Consider the following 24,302-nt stretch of genomic DNA (forward strand, 5'->3'; position numbering starts at 1 on the left):
ATGAAAACTATTCAGTGGGGACTATATCATCCCTTGCACACTTTTAAACTAAGTTCCCTCTTTAAAACTTGTAAACCAGTCATTTTCTGCTTTTATTGCCCCATCATTTTAGGTAGCCAGTGTTTAAGTTGCCAGTCCCTATCTACTCTGTCTACAGAAAGGATAGGATTGATACCTGATGTGAAGACTCCTTACCTCTCTGTTGGTATCAAATACTTTTTAAACAGCATAAGAGATGACTATACACATGAACCTCAACAGATGAAATACACAGAAATCAAATTGACTACATCTATCGAAAGAGATGGTGAAAAAGTTCCATATTACCAGCCAAAAAAGGGACAGTGGCAGATTGTGAAACAGATCATTAGTTGCTCATATGCAAATTCATACAGAAGATGATGAAAATGAAGACAATTCCACGAGAGCCAAATTATGCCTTTGAATATGTCCCATCTGAATTTAGACATCATCTGAAGAACAGATTTGATACAGTAAACACTGAAAACCAAAAACCAGAAGAGTTGTGTGATGACATCAAGAACATCATACAGGAAGAAAGCAAAAAGTCATTAAGAAGACAAGAAAGAAGGAAAAGACAAAAATGGACACCAGAAGAGATACTGAAATTTGCGCTCCAGTGTTGAGATACTAAAGCAAATAGAAGAAATAAGGAGATACAATAGCTGAACAGAAAATTTCAAAGGTCAGCTCGAGAAGACAAAGTCAAATATTAGAACAAAATGTGCAAAGATCTAGAGTCAGAAAACCAAGAGGAAAGAACATGCTTAGCATTTCTCAAACTGAGGGATCTGAAGAAAAAAAAATCAAGCCTTGACTTTCATTACTGAAGATTTCTCTGGGTGAATTATTAAATGGTACAAAAAGCATCAAAAGAATATGGAAGGAATACACAGCGTCACTGTACCAAAAGGAAATGGTTGATACTCAACCATTTCAAGAGGTAGCATATGATCAAGAGCAAATGATACTGAAGGAAGAAGTCCAAGGTTTTTTTTTTTTTTTGCCATTGAAGGAATTGGCAAAGAAAAAAGAAAAAGGCAATGGGAATTGATGGAATAAAGGTTGAAGTATTTCAACAAAGTGAGGTGGCACAGGAGGCACTGATTGGAAGAGATCCATATTTGTGCCCATTCCAAAAAGAGGTCACCCAACAGAATGTGGAAATCATTGGACAATCTCTTTGATATCCCATGTGAGTAAAGTTTTACTAAAGGTAATACAGAAATGGCTGTAACCATACATTGACAGAGAACTTCCAGAGGTTCAAGTTGGATTCAGAAAAGGACAAGGAATGAAGGATATCATTGCTGACATCAGATGGATCTTGGCTGAAAGCAGAGAATACCAGAAAGATGTTTTCCTGTGCTTTATTTACTATGCAAAGTCCTTTGATTGTGTGGGTCATGATAAACTATAGATAACTTTGTTAAGTATGAATATTCCAGAACACTTAACTGTGCACATGAGGAACCTGTATATAGACCAAGAGGCAGTTGTTCAAACAGAACATGGAAACACTGAATGGTTTAAAATCAGGAAAGGTGTGCAACAGGGTTGTATTTTTCACTATATATATTTAACCTGTATGTTAAGCAAATAACCTGAGAAGCTGGGTTATATGAAGAAAAACGTGGCATCAGAATTGGAGGAATACTCTTAAACAACCTGAAATATGCAGATGATGCAACTTGCTTGCTAAAAGTGAAGAGGACTTAAAATACTGACTGATGAAGATCAAAGACTAGAGCTTTCAGTATGGATTGCATCTCAATGTAAATAAAACAAAAATCCTCACAACTCTACTAAAAGGAACATTCTTGTCAATGGAGAAAAGACTGAAGTTGTCAATGACTTCATTTTTCTTGGATCAACCATCAACACTCATGGAATCAGTAGTCAAGAAATCAAGCAGTGCACTGCATTATGCAAATCTGCTGCACAATACCTTTTACAATTGTTGAAGAGCAAAGATATCAGCTTGAGGACTAAGGCAGGTCTGACACAAGCCATGGTGTTTTCAATAACTTCATATGCATGCGAAATTTGGACAGTGAATAAGAAAGATCATAGAAGAATTGATGCATTTGAGTTATGGTGTTGGAGTAGAGTATTGAAAGTACCATGGGCTAACAAAAGAACAAACAGATCTGTTTTGGAAGAAACACAGCCAGAGTGCTGGTTGGATGCCAGGTTGGCGAGATTGCATCTCTCATATTTTGGGCAAATTGTCAGGAAGGACCAGTCACTGGAGAGTGATAGTGGAATCATCAATGTGCTCAAGGTGGAGGAAAGGTGGAGGGTGGAAAGGTGGAGGGTCAGAGAAGAAGAGAAAGACCCCAGTGAGATGGATTGGCAAAGTGGCAACATCAATGGACTTAAGCCTGGCAACAATTGTGAGGTTAGCTCTGGACTGGACAGTGTTTCATTTTTTGTGCATAGGGGTGATATGACTCAGTACCAACTCAATGGCACGTCACAACAACAGTTGATGATCTACACTTCAGTTGGGTTCTGTCATTGTTTTGGCTGATGGTATTGAGTTTCACCATCATCTCTTCCCACAAATGTAGTCAACATGATTCCTGCTTATTTCATCTGATAATTCCCACAAAGATATCAAGGTATTTTCAATAAGTGGTTGGTCTTTCAAAATTTTATCTTGTGATTTACAGTACCATTTCTATCATCAATGCCATATTTTCCAACTACTATCCTTCATGTCCAAATTTTATATTCAATCACCAGCAATTATCAATAGCAAACAAAAATATATTGGTGTTATCAACATTTAAATTTTCTTGTTGTCAAAGGTGCCATAAGAAAAATAAAATTTAGAGGGAAATAAATAGTCACAGTGAACAGATCTGCAAAGGATACATATTCAAAATACCACAAGGTCATAAAACAAAACAATCACAAACAAACAAAACAGAAAAAAACAAGAAGGAATAGAAGCAAATACTCCTAAGTGATGATGCGTGGAGGGAATTGAAATAATTGCAATGAAACAAAATACGATAGGTTGAGTGCAACACCAGTGTTCTCCCATGTAAACTATCACTCAATTCACAATAAAAGCTTTTTTTAAAAAAACAACTTCCCAAATAAACAATACACATATGAATAGGGACTCATCATCGTAAACCAAAACAGAAAGTACTAAAACCATAGGTAAACCCCGTTTCACATTTAGTGATATAGCAAAAATAAGAAGATAGACAATTCCAAATGTCTATAAACATATGATGCATCTGGAGTTCTCATGAACTTCTAGTGGTAAATTTTTAAACATGATGGTACTGTAGGATAAGAACAATCACAAGATCAGTTTGAACCTCAAAGTTGGTAGTTCAAACTTTCCAGCCACTCCTCAGAAACCCTATACAGAGTCACTGTGAGTCAGATCCAACTCAAAGGTACTTAATAACAATAACAATGCATGGATTTACTACATAACTTGTTGATTTCAGTCTTAAGATGGAAATATAAATATATATCCAAATTTAAATATATGTCCAAACAAAACTTTAATAGAAATGTTTCAGCATCCTTCCTGGTATGGTCTATTGGATAAAGCCCTGGACCACAATGTCAGTTTAAACTAGAAAACCAAATTCACCAGCTGCTCTTTGGAAACCCTATACACGGTCACTATGAGTTGGAAACAACTCCATGGCACTGAACAACAACAATTCATAAATAGTTAATATTAGACCAAAATATACCACATATTTTCACCAAAAGTGAAATAGTGTAAAACTATATAAAATTCAGTCATTGGAATAATCCTCAGAATAATAAAATGAACTTTTGAAAGTATCGAAAAGGAGGATATATTTAAAAACATAATGTGAGGTAAAAGTACTCAGATACTGAAGAATATAATATTACAGGGACAATTGAAGTAAGCCTAATATGAATGTTGTACTCTTTTTGTTATTAAGTGCCATAGAGTTTGTTATGAGTCATAGTGAATCTGTATAGTTTCTGAGGCACAGCTGGTGGTTTTCAATTGCCAACCTTGCAGTTTACCGATCCAGCACTTATCCTGCAGTGCCACATCAGTACTACACAATGATCTTTAGGGCAAGTTAATGAATACAATTATGTGTTGTTGTTGTTGTTGTTGTTAGGTGCCATTAAGTCAGTACCAACTCATAGTGACGCTATGCACAACAGAATGAAACACTGCCCAATCCTGGGCCAACCCCACAATCATTACTACATTTGACCCCATTGATGCTGCCACTGTGCCAATCCATCTCATTGGGAGTCTTCCTCTTTTTGTCTGACCTTCCACTTTACCAAGCATCATATCCTTCTCCATTGACTGGTCCCTCCTGACAATATGTCTGAAGTATGAAAGTTGAAGTCTGGCCATCCTGGCATCCAAGGAGCACTTTAGTTGTACTTTTTCCAACACAGATCTATTTGTTCTTTGGCAGCCCATGGTGCTTTCAATATTCTCCTCCAACACAATTAACTCATATGCATCAATTCTTCTACGTCTTCCTAATTCACTATCCGACCTTCATATGCATCTGAGGCTATTGAAAATACCGTGGCTTGTGTCAGGCATACCTTAGTCCTCAAACTGACATCTTTGCTCTTCAACAATTTAAAAAGGTATTGTGCAGCAGATTTGCCCAATGCAATACGTATTTGACGTATTATGGGTAGTAGTAATTATATATATAACTTTTATTCAATAATGAGTAATTGTCAATTATATATATCAACAATTATGGGTTGCTTTTGTTGTTAGGTGCCATCAAGTCAGCACTAACTCATAGAGACTTTATACACAGCAGAAGGAAACACTGATCGATCCTGGGCCAACCTCACTATTATTGCCACGCTTGAGTCCATGGATGCTGCCACTTTGCCAATCTGTCTCGCTGGGGGTCTTCCTCTTTTCCTCTGACCCTCCAGCATACTAAACATGATATCCTTCTCCAGTGACTGTTCCCTTCAGACAATATGTCCGAAGTGTGAGAGACAAAGTTTGGTCATCCTCGCCTCCAAGGTTCACTCTGGCTGCATTTCTTCCAACACAGATCTATTGATTCTTTTGGCAGCCCATGGAACTTTCAATATTCTCCTCCAACACCATAACTCAAAAGCATCAATTCTTCTAAGGTCTTCCTTATTCACTGTACAGCTTTTGCATGCATATGAGGTTATTGAAAATACCATGGTTTGGGTCAGGCGCACCTTAGTCCTCAAGCTAACATCTTTGCTCTTCAACACTTTAAAAAGTTCTTGTCCAGCAGATTTGACTAATGCAATACATCATTTGACTCCTTGACTGCTGCTTCCATGAGTGTTCAAGGTTGATCCAATAAGAATGAAGTCCTTGACAACTTAAATCTTTTCTCCATTGATAAGAATGTTGTTTATTGGTCCAGTGGTGAGGATTTTTGTTTCCTTTACATACCAAAGGCTGTGCTCTTTGATCTTCATCACTAAATGTTTTAAGTCTTCTTCACTTTCAGCAATCAAGGTTGTATCATCTGCACATTGCAGGTTGTTAATGAGTCTTCCTACAATCCTGTTGCCATGTTTTTCTTAATATAACCATCTCAGATGATTTGTTCAACACACAGGTTGAATAAGTATGGTGAAAGAATAAAACCCTTTCACATACCTTTCCAATGATATTTCTCATTCCACAGCCTCTTCTGAATCTGGCTTGAACCTCTGGAAGTTCGCTATCAATGTATGCTTATAACCATTTCTGTATTACTTTCAGTAATACTTTACTCACATGGGTTATCAAAGATATTGGCTGAAGATTTCTGCATTCTGTTGGGTCACCTCTCTTTAGAATGAGTACAAATATGGATCTCTTCAATCAATTGGCCAGATAGTTGTTTTTCAAATTTGTTGGCATAGATGAGTGAGTGTCTCCTGTGCCGCCTCACTTTCTTGAACGATTTCAATTTTAATTCCATCAATTCCTGGTGTCTTGTGTTTTGCCAATTCCTTCAATACACCTTGGACTTCTTCCTTCAATATCATTGGCTCTTGATCATATGCTACCTCTTGAAATGGTTGAACATCAACCATTTCTTTTTGTACAGTGACCCTGTATATTCCTTCCAACTTCCCTTGATGCTTTCTCCATCATTCAATAATTTGCCGAGAGAATCCTTCAATAACAAAAGTTGAGGCTTGAATTCTTTCTTCTGTACCCCAGCTTGAGAAATGCTGAGTGTGTTCTTCCTTTTTGGTTTTATGACTCCAGATCTTTGCACATTTTGTTGTAATATTTGGTTTTATCTTCTCGATTTGATCTTTGAAATTTTCTATTCAGCTCTTGTACCGCCTCATTTTTTCCATTTTCTTTAGCATCTCTACACTGGAGAGCAAGTTTCAGTGTCTCTTCTAACATACATTTGACCTTTTCCTTCTTTCTTGTCTTCTTAATGACTTTTTGCTTTCTACCTGTATGATCACCTTGTAGGAGCTTGAGGAGCTGAGGAGGCAGCTCGGCACTTTGGCCACAGGCTGTACACTGCAGCAGTCCCTGGAATTTATCAGAAAGATGCTGCGAGAGAAACAGAACAAGAACTTGGGCCAGCAACTCCCCGTGTTGCCAGCATGGGTGTATGAGCGACCTGCTCTGACTGGGGACTTCCTGATGGGCTCGAGAATGGGCTCCAACACCCTCTGCTCATAGGCACACTGCCCCTGACCTCCCGGGAATCGACCGTGGTGGAGGACCTGCTCTATGTGCTGGCCCGTGTGGCACAGCCCCTTACAGACCTGCAGAGCCGAACCTTCACTCAGAGCATGAAGCTGGACAGTGAGCTGGGCCGCCTGACCCTGGAGCACGGAACCATGCTAGGGATGCCCACAGAAACCCAACGTTCGGAGAATGCTCAGAAGAAGCTTGCCAAGAAGCACCTGGCCTAGCATATAGATGAACCACAAGTGACATGTGGCTTTGAGGCCACCATCAACAAGTTTGACAAGAACTTCTCTGCTCACCTCCTCAACTTCCTGGCCTGGCTGAGCATCTAAAAGCACCAGTGGCTGTGAGTACAGCATGGCCAGCGTCATCTCCAGACTGGCTTTCAATGGCTTCTACACAGAACGCTTGGAGCGTCTGTCTGCAGAGAGGAGCCAGAAGGTGACCCCCCACGTAACTACTCTGAGGGGACCACCAGCGGCATCAGCACCTAGGATTGCAGTCGCAGCCCAATGAGCCCTTCAACCAGGATTTGGGGGACTGACTGAGTCTGTCAGCTGCACTGACATCCTGCTGCTGTTCTGCTAAACCCGGGGCTGCAGAACAGTGGGTGGCTACAGACAGATTAACTGGTCTTTGCTTTTAAGCGGCTGTCTTGCTCTATATTAATGTTTTGGTTTCAAATAAATAGAAAATAATAAGAAGAAAAAAATCTATGATTCTAAGCACAGTTTTAAAAAAAATAACCTCCCAATGTTACTGCAAAAATATTACCAAACATCCCTCCCATGACATACTCTTCTCATCTGAGTTTGATAATTCATTGCAATGGTCACAAAGAATAGAGACAATATCCACAGTTATGGGCTTTATTAGAGAAGTTATCAGGTTACAATGCAAGATTAGAAAATGCTAAGGGCACAGTTGTTTCAGTAAGGACAGCCTTTCCTCAGCTGTACCCACAGACTGGCCTGTTTCTCCCCCTATAATTGTGTGGTGCTGTGGGCCAGACTGCAAAGTTGTTTTAACTGCAAGGTCGGTGGTTCAAGCTTACCAGATGCTCCTTGGAAACCCTACACAGGGTCACTATGGGCCAGAATCAACTCAACGCCACTTAACAACAACGCTACATATCTCTTTTAGGGCTGCTGATAAATGCTTACAGGGATCAACTCTCCACTGTAAATCTCAGCCTGAAGTCACTTGGCTCTAGCTCTGTTGGCTGACAAATCTAGTTCCCCAAATTAAGTGCCTGGAGGCACCAGACTGTGCAAGCAAGGCTTCTGCCCAAAGTCACTCACCTGGGAAGCCCACAATTATGTCTCCTGTTCTGGTTTTTGGTTTTGCTGTTGCTTTTCCTCTGCCACTTCTTGGTGTCATGGCTTTCTGTGACTGGGTAGAGAACCTTCAGTGCAGGGATCTTTGGGTCCAAAGGATTCTCTCCATTCCAGGCTCTTTTTCACTGATGGTAGTGAAATTGCCCACCCTGCCCCCTCCTGCTTCTGAGATGGCTTATTTCAAGTACACGTTAGTGTTCCAAGTTATTGCAATCACAATTAACCCTGTTAACAATCACTCACAAGTGAAGTATATAACTCTCATTGTCTTACTGAAACCAATCAGGAAAATAAATGGTGTTCGGTGGGAGTTACAAAGAATGCGTAGAAAAGCAATATGAAATAATTTAGTGTTCCAAGTTATTGCAATCACAATTAACCCTGTTAACAATCACTCAGAAATTAATGATATAATCCTATCAGTACTTCCCCACTCATTGTCTTGCTTAAACCAATCAGGAAAATAAATGGTGTTTGGTAGTAATTACAAAGAATGATTAGAAGAGCAGTATGAAATAATTCGCTGCACTGCAGTTACTTACAAGAAGCTCTTCTAAAACACTAGCTGATGACAAAGTTTAAAAGACATAGAAAGCTATACCATGTAAACTTTAACCAAAGGAAGATGGGTTTGGTATAGAACATGAGACACGGAGGCATCCTAAGGATTGGTGTCATCATGTGCAGTAACTCACAGTGTTGTGTTCCTCTACCTGTTAACACCACAGATCTTCTCCCATAGCTCATCATCCAGAATCCTAAGTAATGTTTACTACCAATTTTAGCCATCAAACAATTTGTAACACAGATATAAATTACTTAAATAGTTCTTATACCATATGAATACTAACAACAAAAGTATTTTATAAAATTTTTCTACATTGAAGTACATTGTTAGGTACAAAACTATTAGCACCTGAATGGAGGCCTGTTTTGAATTTTTCTCATTATTTTCCTTTAATTATGACTGCATTCTCAAAAGAAGTTACTGATGTAGGTTCACAAATAGGTTTTCTGAGACTGTATATCTTTATGGGAGCAGAAAGCCTCATATTTTCCCTGTGGAACTGCTGGTAGTTTCGAACTGCTGACCTTGATGTTAGCAGATGAACTTTGAACCCCTGTGCTACCAGAATGCATCAGAAGATTCAAAAAGTAAATTAGCACCGTTTTAGTCTTGTAGGTATATTGATACATGTAAGTAAAGTTTAAAAAAAAATGTTTGTTGTTATAACTAACCACAAGAATATATTTATAAAAAAATAATACATTTCCATGGAAAGACTGAAGAAATATTTTATAAACAGTCATTTGAGATCTTACCATGTGTGGTTCATCCCTTCCCTGAAATCCCCTCAGGGTTAGTAGAGACAAACCAGAGCATTTTATAGTAATAAAAGCTCAATTCTCCAGAAAGACATGGTAATAATGAATTTAGTAGCATCATTCAGACATATTGTCAGGAAGAACCAGTCACTGGAGAAGGATATCATGTTTGGTAAGGTGGAGGGTCAGAGAAAAAGAGGAAGACCCCCAATGAGATGGATTGGCCAAGTGGCAGCATCAATGGACTCAAGCGTGGCAACAGTAGTGAGGTTGGCCCAGGATTGGGCAGTGTATCGTTCTGGTGTGCATAAGGTCGGTACCAACTTGATGGTATGTAAAAACAACAAAAACAATCACATAACTAGGAGTCATGGTGTGGCGCTGTGGGTTAATGCGCCATACTGCAAAGCTGTTTGAACTGCAAGGTTGGTGGTTCAAGATCACTAGCTACTCCTTGGAAACCCTATATAGGGTCGCTATGGGTTGTAATTGACTCAACTGCATTTCACAACAACAACAACAACATCACATAACTAAGGAGCTCTGGTAATATAGTGGTTACGAATCCGGATACTAACCTCAAGGTCAGTAGTTCTAAACTACCAGCTGTTCCTCAGCAGAACGATGAGGCTTTCTACTCCCATAAAGATTTACAGCCTTAGAAACACTATGCAGGATCACTATGAGTTGGAACTGACTACATGGTACTCAACAACAACAACAACCACATAACTTAAAAAATTATAAAGCAATGTAGAGATACTTGTTTTGAGATGATCTGTATTAAAGCATGTAACAGTATGGAAGAAGATGGTACTTAGTGCATGAGCTTTTACCCATCTACTAAACTAAAATCCTGGTGTGGTGCTGTAGGATAAGCATTAGATCACATGGTTGAATTGAACCACAAAATTGACCATACAAACTCACCAGCTGCTCCTTTGAGTCCCCATACAAGTTTACTATGAGTCAGAATGACTCGAAGGCACTTAACAATGGCAAATCTAAAATAGGAAAGTTAATTAGAACACTAAGGTGAACCTCTTACTCTATAACTAGCTAGATATTAGTTAAGACTTATGCTTCTCATTTTATTCAGTCAAAATTTGAGTGAACCACACAGAGCCCCAACATCTTATGATTGCAAAGAAAAAGTAATAATAATGTTATAATCTAATTTATAAAAAATAAACTATGGATTCTAGAGTGCATCTACCTCACAGACTGCTTTTCAAGCTCAGAAACAATATGCTGGCCTGAGATAAAACTTGGTGCTAACATTCTATTTCCCACAAGCTTCTAAATTTGGAAACAGCGAGATGCTTGAATGTTTGGAACCAAGCTATGCTGGTCCTTTTACGTATCACAGTTATGTTGTGTATCATACCAACTCTCCAGATAAAACACTGAAACTCAGAAAAGTTAAATTATTTTTCACATACCCTGGCAAATTTCAGGTCCTATGAATTCAATATTCCTTAAGTAAATTGTTTTGAGGTTTAATTAAAATATTTGAAACATTAAATGCATCATTTTAATAGTTTAGAATGGTAATTTTATTTCCCAAAGAATGAGGATTTTAGAGTTGAAGAGTTCACGTCATAATGTGTCTATCCAAACTCAATTTATTAATGTTGACATTGATTGACTGGCATTGAGTGGACACTAATAAACACTTGTTGAATATATTAATGGAGTAAAGTTGAATAACACTGCACTGAGAGTTCATCTTACCACCAATCAACACTGTGATTTCTGACTTTGGCTTCTCTAATTATAATTAGATCAAGTTCACTAACCTCAGATAACAGCTTCCAATGGCTGTGATTATATAAATCTAAGTGACTTGCTCAAAGTCATATATCCATTTAGTGACAGAGTTGGTACTGATACCTGCTATTGAAATGTACTTTAAAACTCTTATCTTTTATAATAGTTGCCTTTCTCAACTGCCAGTTATCTTTGCTTATGGGATTCATTTAATTGTATTGGTTACTTTTGGTTTATCATATCACTTTCAGTCTTCAGTGACATCTTTAGATGAAACACTGTTGCATATAGCACTCAACTGATACAACCTAATTTTTTGTTGTTGTTAGGTGCCATTGAGTCGGTACCGACTCATAGTGACCTTACACACAGCAGAACAAAACACTGACTGATCCTGTGCAAACCTCACTACTGTCTAAGGTTGTTGTTGTTATGTACCGTGGAGTAGGTTCTGACTCATAGTGACCCTATACAGGGATTCCAAGGTTGTAAATCTTTAAGGGAGCAGAAAGCTTCATCTTTCTCCCACGGAACAGCTGGTAGATTCCAACTGCTGACCCTGAGGTTAGCAGCCCAATTTGTAACCATTATGCTACCAGAGCTCCTTTCTAACAGCTTGCATTTATTTGCTGAACTCTTACTATGTGCAGACAAGTGATTTGTATTAACTCAACAAATTTGCACTACAAAACTGTGTGGTAAAATCTATTGATATCTCCATTTTTGTTGTTCTTAAGTGCTGTCCAATGGGTTCCCACTCATAGAGACCCTGTATAGGGTTTCTGAGGAGCAGCTGGTGGGTACCAACCTTGTGATTTGCAATCCAATGTGGATCCTACAGTATCACACCAGGAGTCTCCATCACAACATCAGAAACCTGAAGCATGTTGAAACACACACACACAAAGTTATATAAGTTATGTAAATAGTTAATGGCAAGTTCAAAATTCCTGTTGTCATTGTTCATTTAGTTGTTTTATGTTAGAATCAGGAGAAAAAATACATTTTCACTAGTAAAGAAACAATGCGATACTTAATTATTGTTAAATATCATCAAGTCTGTACTGACTCATAGTAAACTTTTGCACAACAGACAAAATACTGCCCAGACCTGTGTCAGTCTCAGAGTTGTTACATTTGAGCCCATGGCAGCTGCCACTGTCAATTTGTTTCACTGATCCTCTGCTTTATCAAGCATGATATCCTTTTGCTGATAACATGTCTGAATCTCTTTATAGGGTTTTCAAGGTACAGTTCAAACTGAATTGGGGTCTGATGTTTATCCTACAGTGCCACGCTAGGACTGTCTGAAGTATAGGAGGATTTTAAGATATAGCATTTTACATACATGAAGCAGCAAAACGATTAACAGGCTAAAGTGAATGTAGGTTTTAAATCAATAATACATAGTAATTGAGGGTTTGAAATAATTCTGCTGTACTTATAGTTTCAATTAGATGTTGAAAAGGAACGAGTGTAAATTAAAACAAAACTGTTTTCTTTCTCTCCCCCCAAAAAGAGAGAAATCTTTTTTTGAAAGAATAAGAAAATAATGAAGCTTTTCGTGTATTTGGTGAATCAAAATGTATTCAGAAATCAAATGTAATGCTTTGTTATACATAACCATTAAACTCATGATTTTTTCCCCTGTTGCATCTTACAGATTTTTTAAAATATCATCAAATATTGTTATATCATCATTTGATAGAACTTACTTATCAAAACAAAATATATTCTTAGCATGTCTTTTACTAAGAAGAGTTCTCACACCTGTGAGAACAGAGAACCTCCTACCCATTCCTATCCTGCTTTATTAGCTTCCCTTGTATGAAATGTCAACTTTCAGAAATCTTCAATATGTAGGTATAGACTATATCAAACTATAAACACACCCGAATTAAAAAAAAGTCCCTGCCCTTTGAAATATCAGTAACTGAAGGATGAGGTACAGAGTTCATTGTACTAATAAAAGTCTGTTTATTTTTCCAAAAGCCTACCAGCTAGTTTATTTTCAGTTTGGAATATTTTCATTTGCAAAGGACTTTACACATTCCACTTCTGAAACAAACCATTAAATCATGTGGGGATTATTGCATAAATAATGAATGAGCAGAGAAAATGGGGTCATTTAATTTTCTTTAAAAAGAATGGACTCTGGATTAATCTTAAAATGTTCCTTGGGGAGTAAAATTCACTATATTGTCATATAATGTTCAGAAGTTTTTTCTAATAGTGATTTTCCAGAGCACCCTTAGTGTTATTCTAAAACTTATATGTATCTGAAATGCATTTTATTTTGAATGCACTTAAATAAATTTAACATAGTAAATAACATTATTTAAGAACATGAGGATTTTAAAGGAATAATTACTTAATAAATTTGTTAGAAGATAATACTTTACGTTATATATTTAACCATCATTTTTTTATCTATAAGAATATTTATTGTGTATTTTATTATCTAGTTTAGTGCAGTTAGCTTAGAATTATCTTTAAAGTTGACACACACATACAGTCATAAACACAAGTTAGCAAGGTTTTTAATATTGAAACACAGACTACAAATATAGGGAGATTGATTAAATAACAAAGGTTTCCAATAGTTAAAGACAGTGTAACTATTAAAATGATGGATGGGTAACCATTTCAAGAGTAAGCATATAATAAAGAATCAATGGTAATGAATGAGAAAGTCCATGCTGCAATGAAGGCATTGGCAAAAAAACAAGACTATAGAAATTGACAGAAAACAAATTGAAATTTTTAAATAAACTTGAGCACTGGAGGCAATCACTCACCTATGCTGGATTATATGAAGAAGAACATGGTATCAGTATTAAAGGAAGGCACATTAGCAACCTGAGATATGCAGATGATACAACCTTGCTTGCTGGAAGTGAAGAGAACTTAAAATATTTACTGATGAAGAACAAAATCTGTAGTCTTCACTAAGGATTATACCTCAATGTAAAGGAAAAAAAGAAACCACACAACTGGACCAATAAGTAACATCATGATAAATGTAGAATGACTGAAGTTGTTGAAGACTTTGTTTTGCTTGGATCCACAATCAACACTCATGAAAGCAGCTGTCAAGAAATTAACCAACGTATCACATTAGGAAAATCTGCTGCACAAGAGCAATGATATCAGTTTGAGAACTAAGGTACATCTGACCCAAGCTAGGGTATTTTCAGTTGCTTCATGTGCATATGAAAGTTGGACAATGAATAAGGAAGACCCTAAAGTAATTGATACATTTGAGTTGCAGTATTGGAGAAGAATATTGAAAGTAGTATGGACTGCCAGAGGAGTCCTTGTGTGGTTCTGTAGAATAAGCACTGGACTGAAGGGCCAATTTGAACTACAAAGTGGGTGTTCAAACCCACTTGCCACACCTTGGAAGCCCTATATTGAGTCACTATGAGTTGGAACAGATGTGACAGCACTTAACAACAACAAACATGTATTGCCAGAAGAACAAACAAATTTGACTTGGAAGAAGTACAGTCAAAATTCTCCTTAGAAGGCAGGATGGAGAGACAATGTCTCTCATATTTCAGACATTTTATCAGGAAGGACCACTTTCTGGAGAAGGGCATCATGATTGGTAAACTGGAGGGTCAGAGACCCCCAACAAGATGATTGACACAGGGGCAGCAGCAATGGACTCAAACAGCAGCAATTGTGAGGATTGTACAGGTCAGGCCTATTTCATTCTGGTTATAGGATCATTTATTGAAATAAATGCACACATCCAAAAAGAAGACAGAACCAAAATTAACACATTAACATAACATCTACAACAATTAGAAACAGACCAACAGAGGGAACCCACAGCCACCAAAATAAAGGGAATAATAAAGATTAGAGCCGAAATAAATGAGATCGAAAACAGAAAAACTATACAAAGAATCAATAGGACAAGAAACTGGTTCTTTGAAAGAATTAACAGAATCGACAGACCATTGGCAAACCTAACAAAAGAAAAGAGGGAGAAGACACAAATATCATACATTAGCAACCACATGGGCAATGTCACAATGGAACCAAAGGAAATCAAAAGGATAATAACAGAATATAATAAAGAATTGTACTCCAACAAATTTGAAAACCTAGAATAGATGGATACAGTTTTACATAAACACGACCTATCTAAACTTACACAGTGAAGCAGAAAACCTGAACAGACCCATGACAAAAGAATAAATTGATCAGGTCATCAAAAAAATCCCAACCAAAAAAAGTCCAGGCCCAGATGGCTTCACTGGCGAGTTCTACCAAACATTCAGGGAAGAGCTGTCACCAATTCTACTCAAATTATTCCAGAATATAGAGGAAGATGGAAAACTCCCTAATACACTTTATGAAGCAAGCATAACCCTCATACCAAAACCAGGGAAGTATGGCACTAAGAATGAAAATTATGGGCCAATATCCCTCATGAACATAGAAAATAGTCAACAAAACCCTAGCCAACAGAATACAGCAACACATCACAAAGATAATACATCATGATCAAGTGGGATTCATATCAGGGATGCAAGGATGGTTCAACATTAGAAAAACGATCAACATTATCCACCATATAAATAAGAAAGAAGAAAAGAACCACATGATCATATTGATTGATGCAGAAAAGGCATCTGACAAAATCCAACATCCATTCCTGATAAAAACACTCAACAAAATAGGAATTGAAGGAAAATTCCTCAACATAATAAAGAGCATATATACAAAACCAACAGCCTACATTATTCTCAAAGGAGAGAAATTGAAAGCCTTCCCACTGCGAACAGGAACCAGACAACGATGCCCTTTGTCACCACTCCTATTCAATATTGTGCTGGAAATCTTAGCAAGAACTATACAGCAAGTCAGGAAATTAAAGGCATCTGAATTCGCAAAAAGGAAGTAAAACTGTCTCTATTTGCAGACAATAGGATCCTACACATAGAAAACCCCAAAGACTCAATAAAAAAGCTGCTAGACCTCATTGGAAGATTCAACAAAGTGGTAGGATATAAGATTAACATACAAAAATCAGTTGGATTCCTCAAAACAAAAACGACAGCATTGAAAAGGACATTAGGAAAGCAATACCATTTACAATAGCCACCCAAAGGATGAAATATCTAGGAATAAATGTAACCAGAGAAACTAAGGACTTATACAAAGAAAACTACAAAACACTACTACAAGAAACCAAAAGAGACCTACAAAAATGGAAGAATATACCATGCTCTTGGATAGGAAGACTTAACATTGTGAAAATGTCAGTACTGCCCAAAACAATTTACACATATAATGCAATTCCAACAACATTCTTCAAAGAGATGGAAAAAACAATTATAAACTTTATATGGAAAGGAAAGAGACCCAGGATAAGCAAAGCACTGCATAAGAAGAAGATCTGTTGTTGCAAGGGTTAGGGTTGGTGGGGGCATATCAGTACCAGGAGGCATAAGAAAACTTTTCGAGGTGGTAGAAATGATCTGTATCTTGATTGGGATTCTGGTTCACAATTTAATGCATTTTTTTTTTAATTTAAATAACTAGCATCAGAAAGAGTATGCAAATTTGCCTTAGTTATAGAATACTAACTGAAAATAAATAAAAAATATAAATTTCTTAAATTTTCTCCTTGTCAATACAAGATTCATTTTTTTTCTTCTTCTTTCTGTGTATTTGAATTTTGATTTTGTTTCAGGAAAGAAACTATGAAAATAAATTTTAAATCCCTGTTTTGACTAGCTCAAGAAAAATCATGAAGAAATACTCATAAGCTCCTTATGATGAGCAAAATATTCAGCTTAGGAAGCTGATTTTCTTTAATTGTTTATCAAAACTCAACAGTCCTGTCAGATATTATTTCTATTTTACCAGTATATATCCAAGGCTTACAAAAGTTAAGATTTTGTTTCTGTGTGCCATTGAGTTGTTCTGGCTCATAACAACCCTCTGGAGTGTTTCCTAAGTAGCAGCTGGTGTGTTTGAACTGCCAATCTTGTGGTTAGCAGTTCAGGGTTTATCCTGCAACACTGTAACAGGATTTTAGTAGTGATTTGATTTTTCTGTATCGGCAAAGTGACTTACAATGAGTTGGAATCAACTTGACAGCAATGCATTTTTTTTTTTTTTTTTTTTTTTTTTTTTTTTTTTTTGGTGGAATACATATCTTGGAGAGCTGTTATGAAGATTACTGATTGAACAAAGGTTTCCTTCAACACACTACAACTGAACACTTTCTATATGGCCAGTACAGATCCAGTACTAAGAATAAAGATGTGAACCAGAGACACAAGACCCTAATGTACATGGAGTTTATATTCTATCACAGGAGACAGACTACATTTAAATAAATGAATAATTAAAAGAAATTGTGATGAATAATATGCAGAATATTGTGACAGAATGCAGCAGGTTTGCTACTTTAGATTCAATGATCAGGAAAGTCTTTCTTTTAGAAGTGACATTCAACTGAGATATACAAATCAAGAAGCAACAGCCAAGTTATTTGGCTTGCATAACCAAGTGGTTGGCAATGCCATATACCAAGATGAAAAAATTTATAGTAGAAGCAAGATTGGAAGAAAAATCAAGAGTTCTGTCTTGACTTATTTTGTATCAGGTAGTTTAATAATTTTCTTAGGTAACCTTGTTTTACAAAGTTATCTTTATCTGACTACAGAGTCCAAGATTAAATGAAACTGGTCCAGACTCACACCAAATATAAGTGGAACACCTAGCAAATACCCCATGGAACATTGATAATATGGCTAAACGGGACTATAATTCAATGATAAGAGTTCAAGAACAAATTTTTAGAAACAATGCACTACAATGCACCATGAGTATGAAGCACCAGTATAGTCTGGATTTTAGGTACCAAAAGTTTTCTCAGTTTGTATTAGATTTCATGATTGCTTTTCTATTCTTTTCTTTAAAATTTCATGAAGTTTCTGTCTAAAATAATATAAAGTTAAAGGATTTCCATATCAGTTATTTTACAACTGGCAGATAATTATTCCCATTGCTAACCCAAATCATAATTTTCAGCATACATTCAACTGGAAAACTTTATAACAACATTAATACAGTCATGTGCTGAAATTTTAAGTGGAAATAAATATTTCAATATTATGACTAATGGGCATTATATGGAGTTCTGGTGTGGCTCTGAAGAATAAGCACTGGACTGTAAGTTTGTTTGAGCTGAAATCTCAGCAGTTTAAACTTTCCAGCTGCTCCTCAGAAAACCTATAAAGGGTTACTATGATTCAGAACAGACTAAAGATATGGTGATTAGGAAGCTAAAACAAAATTTAAAAAGAAGCAAACAAAATCCAAGAAATTATCTTATAACTATGCTTTTAAACAAAAATCTTAATAGTTATGGCATTTCATAAATTTAAAAAAACTTAAAGTTAGCTTCCACTTTTCTTTTTCAGAAAGAAAACTGCTGTTTTATGAGTAAAAGAATTGTGACAATTAGCTGAAAAATAAAAAGAAGATACTAGGTTTCAATTTATAAATGTATGTGTTTTCTTTTTGTCAAATGATGCTTAACTACTTTCCCTGCATTCCTTTCTATTATTCTTAAATTCCTATATTTTCATGTAAAGCATATTAGAGTGCTACCAGGATTTAAATTTCTTAGGTTGAAAATTTATTATACTAGGGAAAATTTAAAATTGATTAGAGACTCATTAAAATACAAGCATTAAAATGATGATTATATTGCTGTGTGGAAGTCAGATTTTATTTCGGAGTGAAATGAATAATTTAAGTGAAAATTCATGTCATGCTCTATAATACTGGAGTCACTCAACCTTTGTTCATACAGCATCCATTTCTGGTTTAGTCCCTGTAATCCTGCAGATTATTTTTTACATTTTTTTTTTGCTATTTTAATAAATGCTGGCATAATAATTTCCATTTAGGTACACGTTTAACAAGGTGGTTCATTTTATTTATTGGCTTATAAGGTAGCATCATTCCATAGCTTTATAGTTTATGCTTCTAAACTGTGATTGTTCTATGTTATGTAAATTAGTTAATAAAATATTAACATGAAAGTACTGCTAATGTGTGCCAGTTGGGCTTTTACATAAGTCTCATAACTTGTTTGTGCATCTTCAGTATTGTTTACCATAAGACAAACAAAGTGAACTTTTTGACACACTTGTATGAATGTTTCAACCCCTGGTCTTTTTAAAAAAAAAAATTCAGTATACATATAAAGGCATTCTTTACACGGCTGCAGTCAGCTTATATTAACGATCATTTCCTCGTCTTCTTTTTCCTGCTTGCTCATTGTAGTGATTATTTTTATTTCTCTCCCTAAAATGTCCAATCTCTCAAGCTCCCCAATTTTCCACTTCCTCACCTTTCTAATGCCCTTACCCCAAATTACGCATCCTTCAAACTTAATGGCAAATTCTTCTTCCTAAATGGGAGTTTTCCAGTCACATCATATTATGCCCCTATTGCATGATATACTTTACCTGCTGCATTTTTAATTTTACATATATTTGGTGATCACAGGATTGCAAATTTTTGTTACTTTTTAATGTGTAGTTTTGCCATTAACTTGCTAATAGCCAGTACATAATTCAGCAAATACTAAATTACTCAATAAATAACTTCTGAGGTAAGAAATAAATAAATCATGTTGATTTATTTAATCTAGTGAAGTGATAGACTATTTATTGCAGAAATATGAATAATTACAGAGCAGATAAACACAATGATGTGAAAAAACCAACATTAATTTTAAACACTCAGTGCAATTAACTATTTTAACGTATATAAAATGATGCAGAATTTCAATATTACACAGACCCTTTTGGTTATTGTTTTTGTTGTTGTTTTTATAGGTTTTATCGTGAGCTGAGTGATAGTTTATATGGGAGAACACAGGCTTTTCACCAGTTTCATTACAATGATTACAATCTCCTCTGTGCATCTGCATTCAACAGTATTTGCTTCTATTCCCTGTTTGTTTGTTTGTTTGGCAGGGGGAGGGATATACATAGAAACACTCAGGAATATATAATAATTTAAACAACCAAAGAGCACATTCTGCAAGCCTGCCTCCTGGCTGCTAACACCCAGTCCCTCTCTTTCTATTAGTCTAAAGTTCTTAGCTGCTCCCTCTCTCCATGTCCTCATTTCTGCCTCCATCTCTGGTGTCACTGCTTCTCTGGATAGGTTCCCACACTCTGCTTGCGCTCTTCTCCATTGCTGATCTGAGGGTCCTCTTTTTCTGGACCATAAGATTAACTTCACTCCCCATTTGTGTTACAAAACTTCTACGTTTATGGTGTGGCAGTCGTAATTATTCATTATAACAATTACTATTGAACCATAAGAATCGTATCCCCATCTCTTTTCCCCCGACCCATCTAGACAAGATGAAAACTATTCAGTAGGGACTCTACCTTCCTCCACACACTCTTAAACTAAACTCCCTCTTGAAAACTTGTAATCCAGTCACTTTGTGCCTTTATCGCCCCTCATTTTAGGTAGCCAATGTCTAAGTTGCCCATCCCTATCAACCTTATATACAGAGGTGATAGAATTGATACTTAATGTGAAGACTCCTTCTCTCTCAGTTGGTGTTTTAAGTTACTACATCCATAAGTATAGGTAAAGTTCAATAAATTGTAGTGATTTACACTTGTTTACTTTATACAAAAGAAAAAAAAAAATATCTTCCTCTAGTTGAGTTCTGATCATCAAACCATCAAGGCTAGGTCAAATGGGTAGTATTTGCAAGTTTGGGAGTTCTTATGTGTCTCCCCTTACTTCATATCAGCTGGATGCTTCACTCTCAGCTCCAGACCTCTGTGACTATATCCTTGTCCATGGACTCAGAAATCTCCAGGTCTCACCACATTTTGGACCAACCAGCCCTTCATCTTCTCTCTCTTATATCCAGGTCAACAGGAGTCTATGGAACACGGATGAATTCAGCCCATTATCTTCATTGCTGCCTTTCCCCGTCTTCCACTCACCAGTAGACTAACATGATCACCAGCGAACTTACATGCATGCCCATGTATTCCCTTTGAGTTTCAGTCTTGGAGGGGGGTTTGTACTGAAGGGGCTTGATTGCTTGCCTTGATGGCTCCACAGAAAACAAACTGTTGCTTTTGTAATAGCCAATCAGACTGCCATTTTTGTTCTGGATTTTTCCTCCTAATCTTTCTTTCAAGAAGTATCTTCTGTTGGTCTAGCTGTTCAATGCTGGTCTGCTTGCCCTTTCTAGTGGAAATGTCCCACCTCAGAAGGTTCTGGATGGGAATCAGGATTCCACCTAATGTCCTTTACACTACAAAAGGCTCCACAAGAAACCTATTTCACTGGATTTTTTTTTTGGTTGGGAGTTTTTTGATGACCTGGTCAATTTCTTCCTTTGTTATAGGTCTGTTCAAGTTTTATATTTTACTCTGTGTAACTTTAGGTTGTTGTTGTTGTTGTTAGGTGCTGTCGAGTCAGTTCTGACCCATAGCGATCCTGTATAGGCTTTCTGAGGAGTGACTGGTGAGCTTGAACCTCCGACCTTGCAGTTCAGGCAGCTTTGCAGTCTGGCGCATTAACCCACAGTGCCACACCAGTAAGTTTAGGTAGGTTATGGTTTTTATAAAATGTATCCATCTCTTCTAGATTTTAAAATCTGTTTGAGAACAACTCTTCATAATATTTTGTTACTATCCTTTTTATTTCTGTTGGTTCTGTTGTGACATCATCCATGTGGTTTCTTATGCATGTTATTTGTGTTTTCTCCCTCTTTTCTTTTGTTAGGTTTGTCAGTGGTTTGCCAATTTTATTAATTCTTTCAAATAATCAGCTTTCTTTCCTGTTGATTCTTTCTATAGTTTTTTTCTCTTTTCTTTCTTGTTTATTTCTGCTCTAATCTTAATTATTTCTTTTATTCTGTTGACTATAGGTTTACTCTGCTGTCTGTTTCCAGTTGTTGAAGATGCTGTGTTAATGTGTTCATTCTTCTTTTTGGATGCGAGTGTTTATTGCAATAAATTGTCCTCTTAGCACTGCTTTTGCCATGTCCCAAGTTTTGGGTATGTTGTGTTTTCATTCTCATTTGTTTCTAGAAACTTTGTGAATTCACATTTTATTATTTCTACTACCCAGTAACTTTTAAGCAGGGTATTATTCCATGTATTTGTTATATTTCTTTGGTATTCCTATTGTTGATTTCTAATTTTAGAGCATTGTGGTCTGAGAAGATGCTTTGTAGTGTTTTGATATTTGTAAATTTATGAAGCTTGTTTTGTGGCTTAACACATGGTCTATTCTGGAGAATATTCATGTGCACTGGAAAAGAATGTGTATTGTGCTGTTGTTGGATTGAATGTTCTGCACACATCTATGAGGTCCAGTTGGCTGATTGTGTTGTTTTGTTCTTCTGTGTCTTTGTCAAGTTTCTTTCTGGTTGTTCTATCCAATTTTGAAAGTGGTGTATTAAAATTGCCCATGATTATTGTAGATTCATGTATTTCTTTCTTCAAATCTATTAGAGTTTGCTTTATATATATATCCAGCTCATTTGTTTCAGTCACTCTATCTTGTTGCTGGACATGTGCTGATATGGTCAGCGGTTTCTTGAGCATCTTCAATAGTTAGGTATGATTTCAATAATTACATGAAACATGTTGATGTTTAATTATGCTTTTTGATTGCCTTCAAGTAGATGTGATGAGAAGATGGCCTTCCCTTTTCACTTTTTTATTAACCAACTCAGAGTAATTGTAGCATGTGTTGGCTGCCTATCTGGTATATAGCAGCCGGTATTGGCTTTTGCCTGGATGGTAGGATTTTATTGGGTGTGATTGTAGCTTGACTATGATTGCAATTGCTGTCTCTTCTTGGGTAACATAGAGAGAGAGAAAGCCCCCTGTAGGTATAATAGGGTCCAAAAAAACAAAACAGCAACAGCAAAACAAACCCAGATTGGATACTATAGTCTATATAATCTTAAAAAAGAGTAAAGAAACCAAAAAAAATCGGTAGCAAAATATGAGTATGACTTGAATATCACTCTCTTAGAGTCTTGCTTACAAGGCCGCATGAGAAATTTCAAGATGTCACTGTTGGTCCTTATGATGTAATTCAGGATTTACTTTTCAGCCTGTTTCCTTTTTAGTCTGTCTTCGTCTCCACAATCCTTATTCAGGTCTTTTTGCTTTTGATAAACAGTTATGCGCTGGCTGTAACAATTTTGGGTAGCCATTTGGTTTTAAGCTGTGCCTTTACCCTTCTTAGATTCTTCTGAGCAGATCCATGTGCATTCATAGTAGAACCTTCTGGGGTTTGTGTGAGGCAGGATGTCCACTCACTCAGGAACCTCTCTAGTCACCATAGTGTAGGTGCACAAACAGCAAGATACCAATGAACAGAGGGGAAATGAAAGAATGTCCACACCTGTATCACTGAGAATGGGTCAGACATAGGTGGTGGGAGTGTTCCTCTGATTCTTCATCAACTCTGTCACACCAAAGAAGGCTGCTCCAGGAGCAGCTGAGAATGACAGAACAGGAAACACCAGATTTTTTTCTTCTGCAACAAATTCTGCTGGCAGTAAGCCTTTGAATCTTCTAAATATTACTTTCTATGTAGTTCAACATTCTGGGACCATCCCCTGAACCTGTTTCATCCAGTATTCTGTGTTATTACTGGTGGAGGTCTGCATAGCAATTCTGCCTAATCCACTGTTTAGCCTTGGATATTTTTTTCTTGAAAGTCATTAGATCATCCATTTCTGCTTTTGAAATCATTTAAAACACAATGGGGAGAAACTTCCAACACTTCCCTAACTGGGCACCACAGGTACACGGGCTCGGGAGAAAGTAGGGGGAGGTATCACAAAAGGGGATCCCTGCCTGGTAGACAGACAGCTTTTGGGAAAACATAAAATATTGGACCTCAACTTTATGAACTTATTTTTTTGAAGGATCAAACTATTGAGGAGTTACAAGCATTTTGAACTTCCACCCGCCTGCTCCTGGTTCCTACCCCAGGGACAGTCCCACCCACTGCAGAATTTAGCAGGGCTTGAGCAGACCCATTCAAAGGGCGATGCTCTCAGAGAGCTAGTGGAGCCACAGGAACCAACATAGTCCATTCCA

At 36.8% G+C, this 24,302-nt stretch overlaps 1 pseudogene; it reads right to left on the reverse strand.

The window, feature by feature from the left end:
* Nucleotides 1-7,089, reverse strand: part of LOC102832435 — a 42,632-nt pseudogene extending 35,543 nt beyond the window's left edge.
* Between the last annotated feature and the right edge of the window lie 17,213 nt (nt 7,090-24,302).

This window comes from Chrysochloris asiatica, unplaced genomic scaffold (genome assembly GCF_000296735.1).
Source record: "Chrysochloris asiatica unplaced genomic scaffold, ChrAsi1.0 scaffold00210, whole genome shotgun sequence".
NCBI classification, from domain to species: Eukaryota; Metazoa; Chordata; class Mammalia; order Afrosoricida; family Chrysochloridae; genus Chrysochloris; species Chrysochloris asiatica.